Consider the following 9753-nt stretch of genomic DNA (forward strand, 5'->3'; position numbering starts at 1 on the left):
AATATTTCCCTTTTCCTCTATCCCATTTTCCTTCTCACGAAAGACACAACAAAGCCCCAAGGCAAACCTTGGGGAATATACAACGAGGGAAATTACAAGACCCAAAGTTGAGGGAAGCCTTACCCAAAGATGCAGAAGTAATCAATGTGGTTGTATTCGTACCAACTTTCGGGCTGAGGGAATTGACAGCAAATGGGACTCGTCACACATTGAGGCATTAATCCCTTGGATAAGTGTAAAAGACGGGAGTGAGCAGATTTTTTGAACATTCTGGGCGGGCGACTCCCAAAGAAACAGGATCAGCAGCTGACAACTGCTGAGCTCTCCTTCGACCTTTGGATGGTGGCTGACAGCCTGTTTTCCTTCCACAGGTGCAGAGCTGAGAATGCGACTAGGACCTCCCGATAAGGGCAGCCGTCCAGCTGGCATGTGGCAGATCCCCAGGCAGGGTCACTGGCAGTATTTGAGCAATCTCTTTTTCCCCAGGTCACTGTAGTCACAGAGGGCATAAGTGACAGAGTGCCCCAGCCTGTCGCTGGTCTCTGTTGACAGTGATGGGAAAACATCCCCATCGTCAGCACATGCATGCAGTGGTGGTACCGTGGCACCTACGGGGGACACCGTAAGCCACAACACGCGGATGATACAAATAGGCAAGAGTCACCAGGTACGTAAAAGGAGAAGCAGCTGCCATGTATGGAAGGCCAAGTGCGTGCAAGCATTGTGCGAGGCGCTCCTTTCACAGATGAGGAAACTGAGTCTCAAAGAGGGGCCATAACTTAACCCAAGGCACACATACCAGGATGCAGGTCTAGACCTAACTCTCAAGTTGCTTCCGCTAGGTGAGGCTGAGGACTGGCCGAGAAGATGGCAATGATATGGTTTAGATCTTCCCCATCAAACTGGAAGAGGAGAACTTTTGAGCAAGATCAGAGCTGTGAAAAGCTTTTGAACTTTTCCGAAGCCTTGGAAGTGACTTACTCTCCCTGAGCCTTGAGCTCCCTTATAAATTTAGACGATATTCTCTTTGCTTGGCGGAATGACTAATAAACAGCTGTAAAGTTCTTCACCTTTTCTAGAGTCCGTGGCAAGCCTGCCTATCCATCACTTGTGACCAGACTAGTTTGCTACCATACACAGAAGGAGCGGGGCTTTCAAAAAAGCAGATGTCTTTTCTGCTAGTTTTCTTAGTAAACCTCAATTAGCACATCTATAAAACGGGGATGATAATGTGTAGGTTGTAAGAATTCAACAGCTTAAGTCATTTAGCTCAGTGCTTAGTAGGTTCTCAACAGATGCTGATGATAATGTCATAATTGGAGGGGAAGAGGAGACAGAAAGCAATTGTCTCTAATCATGGACGCTGAGTTCTGCACGAAACGTGATGTGTCCTCTCTGGGCAGTGGGATGAGGGAAGTTTAGGAAGGTAGCTCTTACTTTCCAGAAAGGGGAATGTGTGGGATGATGGAGAAGGCACTGAACTGGGTATCAGAGAACCCCATCTGTCATCTGCCTGATTGCCTCTAGGCCTCAGCGTTCTCTCTGTGTAAAGTAGGTTTCCTTAGATCAAGGACCCCTGAGCTGAATGAGTGCGGGGTATTGATTCCCAGGCGTGGGCATTGTGGCCTTAATAATTACAGCATTCTGTGACCCAATTATTTAGGGAAGCAAGGTGCTAAGCAGATTACAAAGACTTTTAAATTATCATTACGGGACTCCTTGGTGCCTTTAAAGTGCCCGTACATGCGGCGTGACCTTCAAGATGGGGCGTGGGAGACAGCATTTCCCAAATTTATTTGAAAGACACTTTGGAAGTGTTTTACTCTATCATCTGTGAAGCTCCTTGAGGCCTGAAATTCTATGATTTTAATACCTGGGCCATGGACAATGGCTGGTTCAGCAACAAACGTTTTCTGGTTATGACTCAGGTTGTTAAGGCAAAACTTTTTTACGTTTTCTCTCTCGAGGCATATGCGATTATTCAGTTATATCCCCTCTTTTAAGCTGGATACACACTTGAGATGTATCACTTGCTCCCGTGGATTGTAAAGGGTTGAACCTGACTTTAGAATCAAGGGTAAATGCGAGGTGTCTGAGTGGCTCAGTCAGTTAAGCGTCAACTCTCGATTTCAGCTCAGGTCATGATCTTGCGGCTCGTGAGTTCAAGCCCCGCATCGGGCTTTGAGCTGACAGTGCAGAGCCTGCTTGGGATCCTCTCTCCACCCCTCCTCTGCTTGCACACTTTCTCTCAAAATAAACTTTTAAAAACCTTTTTAAAAAGAAGGGGAGAGTATTCCGAGTAGCCGTGAAGATGATTAGGAGCCATCCCCAACGGTCACACAGATTAAGAGATATCCAGATGTCAAGGGGTCAGAATAATTCGCCCTTAGAACAGGACAGTGTGACAACAAGCATCTCTCATTTTAGCTTTTCCTTTAACATGTTTTTAACGTTCATTTATTTTTGAGAGACGGTGTGCGAGTGGGGGAGGGGCAGAGAACGAGGGAGACGCAGAATCCGAAGCAGGTCCCACAGAGCTCCACATGGGGCTCGAACTCACAGACCAAGAGATCATGACCTGAGCCAAAGTCAACGTTTAACCGACCGAGCCACCCTGGCACCCCTAGCTTTTCCTTTTAACAGTGACTTTATTCATAAAATTTTTTAACATTTATTTATCTTTGAGAGAGAGAGAGAGAGCACAAGCGAGGGAGGGGTAGAGCGAGGGGGAGACAGAGCATCCGAAGCAGGCTCTGTGCGGACGGCAGCGAGCCCGACGTGGGGCTTGAACTCACGAACCATGAGATCATAACCTGAGACAAAGTTGGACGCTCGATGGACTGAGCCACCCAGGCGCCCCTATTTATCATATTTTTAAATGACAGAACTACTAAGCACAAAAATCATGATCGCTACTCGTTAGTCAGTGCCTACCACATGCTCAGCACCGTACCGCCTACTTGCATTACGGCAACAGTTCTGTCCTTCTAATAACAACTCCTAGCACTTTCTGCCCTTTTACAGGTGAGGCGGAATACAGGAAGAATAACTAAGTCAATCTGCCAACGTCGCACAGCTTCTTAAGGGGACAGTGCAAATTCTGAGTTCACCAGTTCCTAGCCGTGCGCCGCCGCCCCCCCCTCAAGTGGCATATCTGCTTTAAGCTCTATTGGTTCCTCAGCAGCATTAGAATAATAATAGTATCTAAATAATAGAGTGACTGTGACAATGGCTTGGAAGTACATTTACTGAATGCAGGAAGCTCTTGACACACAGCCAACACTCTGTATATGTCAACTATTATTTTTAAATCATCATTATTATTACTAGATCGACATATGTGTTACGGGGCTGTTATTCTGGGAGGCAGGTGCTTTTTATACAAAATGCAAAGACAATTGTGTGGACATGGGACAAAGGATAAAAGTTACGCTATGTTAAGTTGTAAGTGTATACGACGTTTCCCCTCCCCCCACCCCCGATGTGTTAAAATTGTTCATTATGAGTTTCACGCGGGCCAGGGGCGCCTGGGTGGCTCAATCTGTTGAGTGTCCTCCTTCAGCTCTGGTCATGATCTCACGGTTTGTAAGTTTGAGGCCCGCTTGCTTTGGATCCTCTGTCCCCCTCTCTCTCTGCCCCAGCCCCGCTTGCGCGCTCTCTCTCAAAAATAAATAAACATTAAAAAAAAAATTCTTGTGGGCTAAAAGCTTGGGATGAAATCATATTGACAAGACAGCAATGGGAACGCTCCGAGAGTACTGGGGGGGGGGGGCCACAAAAGGCAGCAACCACTCTAGAAAGCAATGTGGCAAGCTCTAATAAAGATGGGGATGTTCTTCCCTGTGACCCAGAAATCCCACGCTCCCCTGGAGGAGCCCTCCCACATGGGCACAAGGAGACAGAGATGGGAATGTCGGCACCACGGAGATGGGAAATAATAAAACATGGAAACGAAGAGAAGGTCCATCCACAAGGTGACGGGTAAAGAAATTGGGATAAAGTCTTTCTGTGGAATATTATACTGAAGTTAAAATCAATGAATTGGGGGGCACCTGGGTGGCTCAGTCGGTTGGGCGTCCAACTTGGGCTCAGGTCATGATCTCACAGTGCGTGAGTTCGAGCCCCGCGTCAGGCTCTGGGCTGACAGCTCGGAGCCTGAGGGCTTCTCCGGATTCTGCCTCTCCCCCTCTCTCTCTGCCCCTCCCCTGCTTGTGCTCTGTCTCTCTGTCTCTCAAAAATAAATGTAGGGGCGCCTGGGTGGTGCAGTCGGTTAAGTGTCCGACTTCAGCCAGGTCACGATCTCGCGGTCCGTGAGTTCGAGCCCCGCGTCAGGCTCTGGGCTGATGGCTCGGAGCCTGGAGCCTGTTTCCGATTCTGTGTCTCCCTCTCTCTCTGCCCCTCCCCCGTTCATGCTCTGTCTCTCTCTGTCCCAAAAATCAATAAAAAACGTTGAAAAAATAAATAAATAAATAAATAAATAAATAAATAAATGTAAAAAACATTTTTTTTAAATCAATGAACTGGATCTCTAGGTATCAGCAAGGTAAGATCTCAAAAGCTTAATGGATAAAAAGCCAGTTGCAGAAAGAGATGTGCTTCATGAAACCTGCAAATGACGTGACATATTTATTATGAATATGTTCCTATATAGCCATCATGTAAAACAACTTGGAAATAACACCACATTCAGGAATTCCGGGTAGTAATTATTTCTGGCAAAGAAGAGAAAGACTAGATTTGCTTGGAAGGAATCAGGGCAATTCAACTGGACCTTTTTCTCCTTGTTTTTTTTTCTTTTTTTCTTTCTTTTTTTTTTTTAAACGTTTATTTTTCAGACAGAGAGAGACACAGCATGAACGGGGGAGGGGCAGAGAGAGAGGGAGACACAGAATCGGAAGCGGGCTCCAGGCTCTGAGCCATCAGCCCAGAGCCTGACGCGGGGCTCGAACTCACGGACCGCGAGATCACGACCTGAACTGAACCGACTGAGCCACCCAGGCGCCCCTCTCCTTGTTTTATAGTTCCAATATCTTTAACGCCTTGTGCTTTGATGTGCATTTTTCAGAACGGCGTTTTCTTACCGCTACAAACCTTCTGTAAAAAGGCTTCGGGTTTATGGGGTTCAGGGCCAAGCGTGAGGACTTGTTTCCTGCTGTGTTCTGATGCAAAGTTGTAAGTGCAAGCCGGGGTCGGGGTTGAGTTAATGATTTAGTACAGCTCCCACTTGGTGTGTGTGAGCTCCAGTGAGCCTGCTCTGACAGCCGCCCCCTGCACCCACCGAGGCTGGAGGGGGGAGAACAAAAGGTTGTCCCCACAGCATCTCTCTCTCGGTCACCTGTCAGCGTCTCTGCTGCGTGCCTCAACCAGTCAGCAGCGTGGCTCAGACCAACTGAGGGAGTTGGCTGTCTGTGGAGTTATTACTGACCTCCTGAGGGAGGGTTCAAAGAGGCCAAGGAGGCCTGACTTTCTGGTCAAAGTGTGACTTCACCCGGGGAAAGTGAGGTGGCAAGGGAGGCATCGAGTTCTTGGATGAGATCAGTGTCAATGGGGACAAATCCAACCTGGTGACTCGGTGCATGGGTGTGTGTGTGTGAATAAGTGAAGCATTCCATTAAAATAAACGTATTAAGTCTAACATAAATAACTTGCTGTATAAGAGCTTATAAATTCTCAACTCAACCCACCGTGAAATGTGAAATGTCTAACCATCAACTGACACACGGTGAAATGACTCATCAGAGACAGGAGGGCTTTTGTATCCTTTGGAGAGCTGATATTCCAAGGAAGCCAGATGGAAATACGAAAGAATTCTCTGTGGGTTGGTTTGCAGTAGGTTGGATTAAGAAAGAAAAAAAAATTTTTTTAGGGCGGGAAGAACACTGACAACTGAGATCTACCCCTTATTAACAAGTCTTGAAGTGTATTCTGCAATATTGTTATCTACAGGCATGACGTTGTATGCCGTCTTTCACATAGATCACGGGTTCTTTATCCATTCATCCATTTGGTGCTTTCCAAAAATGTTTCACCTTTGACTTTGAAAATCTCCAGCCACAGAAACATTGGAAGAATTAGCACCATTAATGCATTTTTTACCTTTCACCCAGATTCTTGACATTGTTAGCATTTTGCCCCTTCCTTCTTCCTTGCTTCTCTTATGATACATAATATATATCGTGTAACACGAACGATACATAATAATGTAGTACATACATACGTTATTTTTCTGCTAAGTCATTTGAGAGCAAATTGTTGCGGTCATCATGCCCTTTTACTCCTAAAAACCTTGGCAAGTATCACCTAAGAGCAAGGGCATTCTCCACACAGGCATACACAATTAGCAAATTCTGAAAATTTGGTGTTGATACAATGCCATTATCAGTCTGGTCCACATTCAAATCTCTCAATTGTGTCCCACCCCCAAATGCCATTTATTTATTTATTTATTATTTTTTAATGTTTATTTCTTTTTGAGGGAGACACAGACAGAGCATGAGCGGGGGAGGGGCAGAGAGAGAGGGAGACACAGAATCTGAAACAGGCTCCAGGCTCCGAGCCATCAGCCCAGAGCCCGACGCGGGGCTCGAACTCACGGACCGCGAGATCGTGACCTGAGCCGAAGTGGGACGCTTAACTGTCAGTTTGGGAGAGAGCCGGCCAGCTGTTCTGCAGAACCCGTGTCAGTTCGGGTCTGTTTTTCCGATTGCTTCTTCCTGATTAGATGCCGGTGGAGCGTTTTGACAGCAACACTCCAGGAGTGGTGCCGCGTGCATATCGCGGCACCAGATCAGGAAGCGTGTGCTATCAGTCTGTCCCTTGATCGGCGATATGGATTGTGATCGCGGGGTTAGGCGGGGCTCTGACATTTTTAAGATGCAATTCACTGGAAAAAGTTTATTGCCACGATGGCCCCCCCGAACATCAAGGCTGCTGTAGCGCATGGCTGTCCTCAGGAGGGCCCTTCGTTAATCCTACAGAAGGGAGCTGAGTGTCTGTGAGCCTCTGCCTAGAACTTAAAAGGCCACCTCCTGCACCCCCCTCCCCTCCCCCCCGGGGTCCCCAGAGTCTAGTGTTAAAGGGACAGGCAGCAAACAAATGCTGTGAATAATAAGTCAGTTTAAATTGTGCTAAGTGCCGTGAAGGAAATAAAACTAGGAAATGGGACAGAGAGTAAGGCAGGGACAAAGTGACTGCAGATAAGAGTCCCTACTTTCCTGGAGTGCCCTGGGCAGTGAGGAAGACCGGGATAAGCAAATGAACAAATTCATAGTGAGTCAGGTAGTGATGAGTGCCATAAGGAGATACGGAGCTGGTAAGAGGAGAACGTCCTGGAGGGATCTATATGGGGGACAGAGAGGACCTTGTTCAGGCAGTGACATCCGATGGAGGCTGAAAAGAAGCGAGGCCGGTGCCCGGAGGCCCTAGGAGTGTGGGCCAGGCAACCAGACGGCGCATGCACAGACTGGGAGGTTGGGGGGGGGGGGGCCCTGCTGGGTGAGATGAAGGGAAAACAGGAGGCCGTGTGGGTGCGGTGAGGGGTGTGGGTGGCAACCTCAGGAAATGGGAACAGAGTGGTGGCTGGCGTCAGAATGGGGAGGGTTTCTAGGCCATGGTAAGGATTCGGATTTTATCGTTAGCGCAATGGAAAGCCATTGGGAGGCTGAGAGCAAGGAGCGACGTGATCCATGTTTTAAAAGTATCACTTTGGCGATTTGTAGAGAAGCCAATGAGGTGGGAGGGGCTGTGCCCAAGGGAAGCAGGGAGACCAGTACCCAGATGAAAGAAGTGTGCTCCCGGAGAACTATGAGCTCATTTTGTTGGCCTGTGTCTCCCGTGCCTAATGAGGGATGCTAGTGTTCGATGGATGGATGGATGGATGCATGGACAGATGAATGGACGGACGGATGGACGATCGGATGGATGGATGGATGGATGGATAAGTGGGTGGGTGGATAAGGGGGTGGGTGGGTGGAAGAAACAATACATTTTCTTCTATTATTAATTTCCAAGTAAGAAACTCATCAGATGGCTGGCAGATTTGCGCCATGTCGGTTTAGCTAAGGTGGGACATTTCTCCAAATTGGCTTTCCTGTATATTTCCAGAAGAAGTTGTCCACTAGAGAAATCTGCATGGGATTCAGAAGAGGGAAATGAAGGAGAAGCCCTTTCTTCAGCTCTCCGAAGGACTCTTCTGCAGCCCTCCAAAGGTGTCGTTCATCTATCCGTTAGAGCTGTGGACCTGGGGTGGTGTCTCCACCAGCCCCAATGGTCAGCCCCTTCTGGCCTTCGCGTCCTGGGCCGGGCAGGCGTGTAAGGCCATGGTGAAAAGAGTTCAGCTGCTCCTGTGGCTGACGTATATCATGGGGATCAGAGGCAAAGAGAAGAGACAAAGTTCTCGTGTACCTCGGAGGTTCTAGACTGTCTTTGGTCTCCCCAATTCCTGCCTATCTTCCCAACCACCAGTTCTGCTGACGTCAGGCCTGGTGCCAGAACCAGAATCAAGGGACCTTGAGAACGCTTACTCAGCGCCCACAATTGCTTAAGGTTTAATCACATAATAAATCCCTTTTCTGTCCCGCTCCTCATGGCTCTGCTTCCCTGAATCAACCCTAACACGATACAGACTGCTTTTGAGTATTTACCAACCTTGGGGCTTCTTGAACTTGCGTGAGGTTTAGAGAAACATTCTTAATTTTTTAAGGTAAGTTTATAAATATAACTGATCAATCTCATTTATTCTGGAAACAACAGTGCTTATCCAAATATACAGAAAAAGCTTTCCAATCGATGAACATGGTGTTTTTTTGGGCTTTCAAGAGAGCTGGGTTTTTTTTTTTTTTTTTTTTTTTTAAAGTTTATTTATTTTTGACAGAGAGAGAGAGAGCGAGTGTGAGCTAAGGAGGGGGAGAGAGAGAGGGAGACACAGAATCCGAAGCAGGCTTCAGGCTCTGAGCTGTCAGCACAGAGCCCAGTGTGGGGCTTGAACTCACGAACCGTGAGATCATGACCTGGGCCGAAGTTGGACGCCCAACCGACTGAGCCACCCAGGCGCCCCGAGAGCTGTTTTTTAATTGTTTGTTTGCCTAAGAGGAATAGAAGAATGTGTCTCTGACTCATTTTTGCAATATGTGAACCGAATGACTCCGCGGTGAGTCGTGGAGGTGATCAAGTTCAGCTGGCAATCATTGGAGCTGTGACCTTTAAGTGAGTTCCTGAGATTAAAGTTTAGTCCCAATTTCAGGCCGCATCTACAGGATCCTAATTTTGGGGATTTATGAGGGGAAGGGACATAGAAAAGGGAGAGAAATGTCCACATGAGATCTGGACCACTGGGCCAGGGGGAGGAGGCCACTGGATCTTGTGACAATTAAGGGCTTAACCTCTGTGGTCAGTCAGAACCAGATTTGAATCCCAATGACCCTGCATAATTGCTGTGTAACCAAAACCAATTTACAGTGTATCTTGGGGGCTCTGTATTCTGTTCTATAAGGTGGGGTGATAATCTCTTTCCAGTAGTGTTTGCAAAGATCAAATGGGACCGTACATGGGAGTACTCTGGATGGTGCCTGGCCCCGGGGCAGCCAATATGAGCATGTCTGACTTAGGTGGCTTGGGACAAGTTAGTGAACTTTCTTGTGCCTCAGTTTCCTCGTCTGTCAAATGGGGCCATTAACAGTGTCCACTTGATAAAGTTTTCACGAACATTCAATGAGTAAGAAGCAGTGTGGTCGCGATGGCAAACATTAGATTCAA

The 9753-nt window shown here is 47.5% G+C and overlaps 1 long non-coding RNA gene across 1 annotated transcript; it reads left to right on the forward strand.

Annotated features, from left to right (window-relative positions):
* Positions 1-300: 300 nt before the first annotated feature.
* LOC131486271 (uncharacterized) lies at positions 301-8577 on the forward strand. Its single transcript, XR_009249278.1, has 2 exons — positions 301-667; positions 8104-8577. It is a non-coding gene; the product is annotated as an uncharacterized LOC131486271 (long non-coding RNA).
* Positions 8578-9753: the final 1176 nt, after the last annotated feature.

Source organism: Neofelis nebulosa, chromosome 9 (genome assembly GCF_028018385.1).
Source record: "Neofelis nebulosa isolate mNeoNeb1 chromosome 9, mNeoNeb1.pri, whole genome shotgun sequence".
Taxonomy (NCBI): Eukaryota; Metazoa; Chordata; class Mammalia; order Carnivora; family Felidae; genus Neofelis; species Neofelis nebulosa.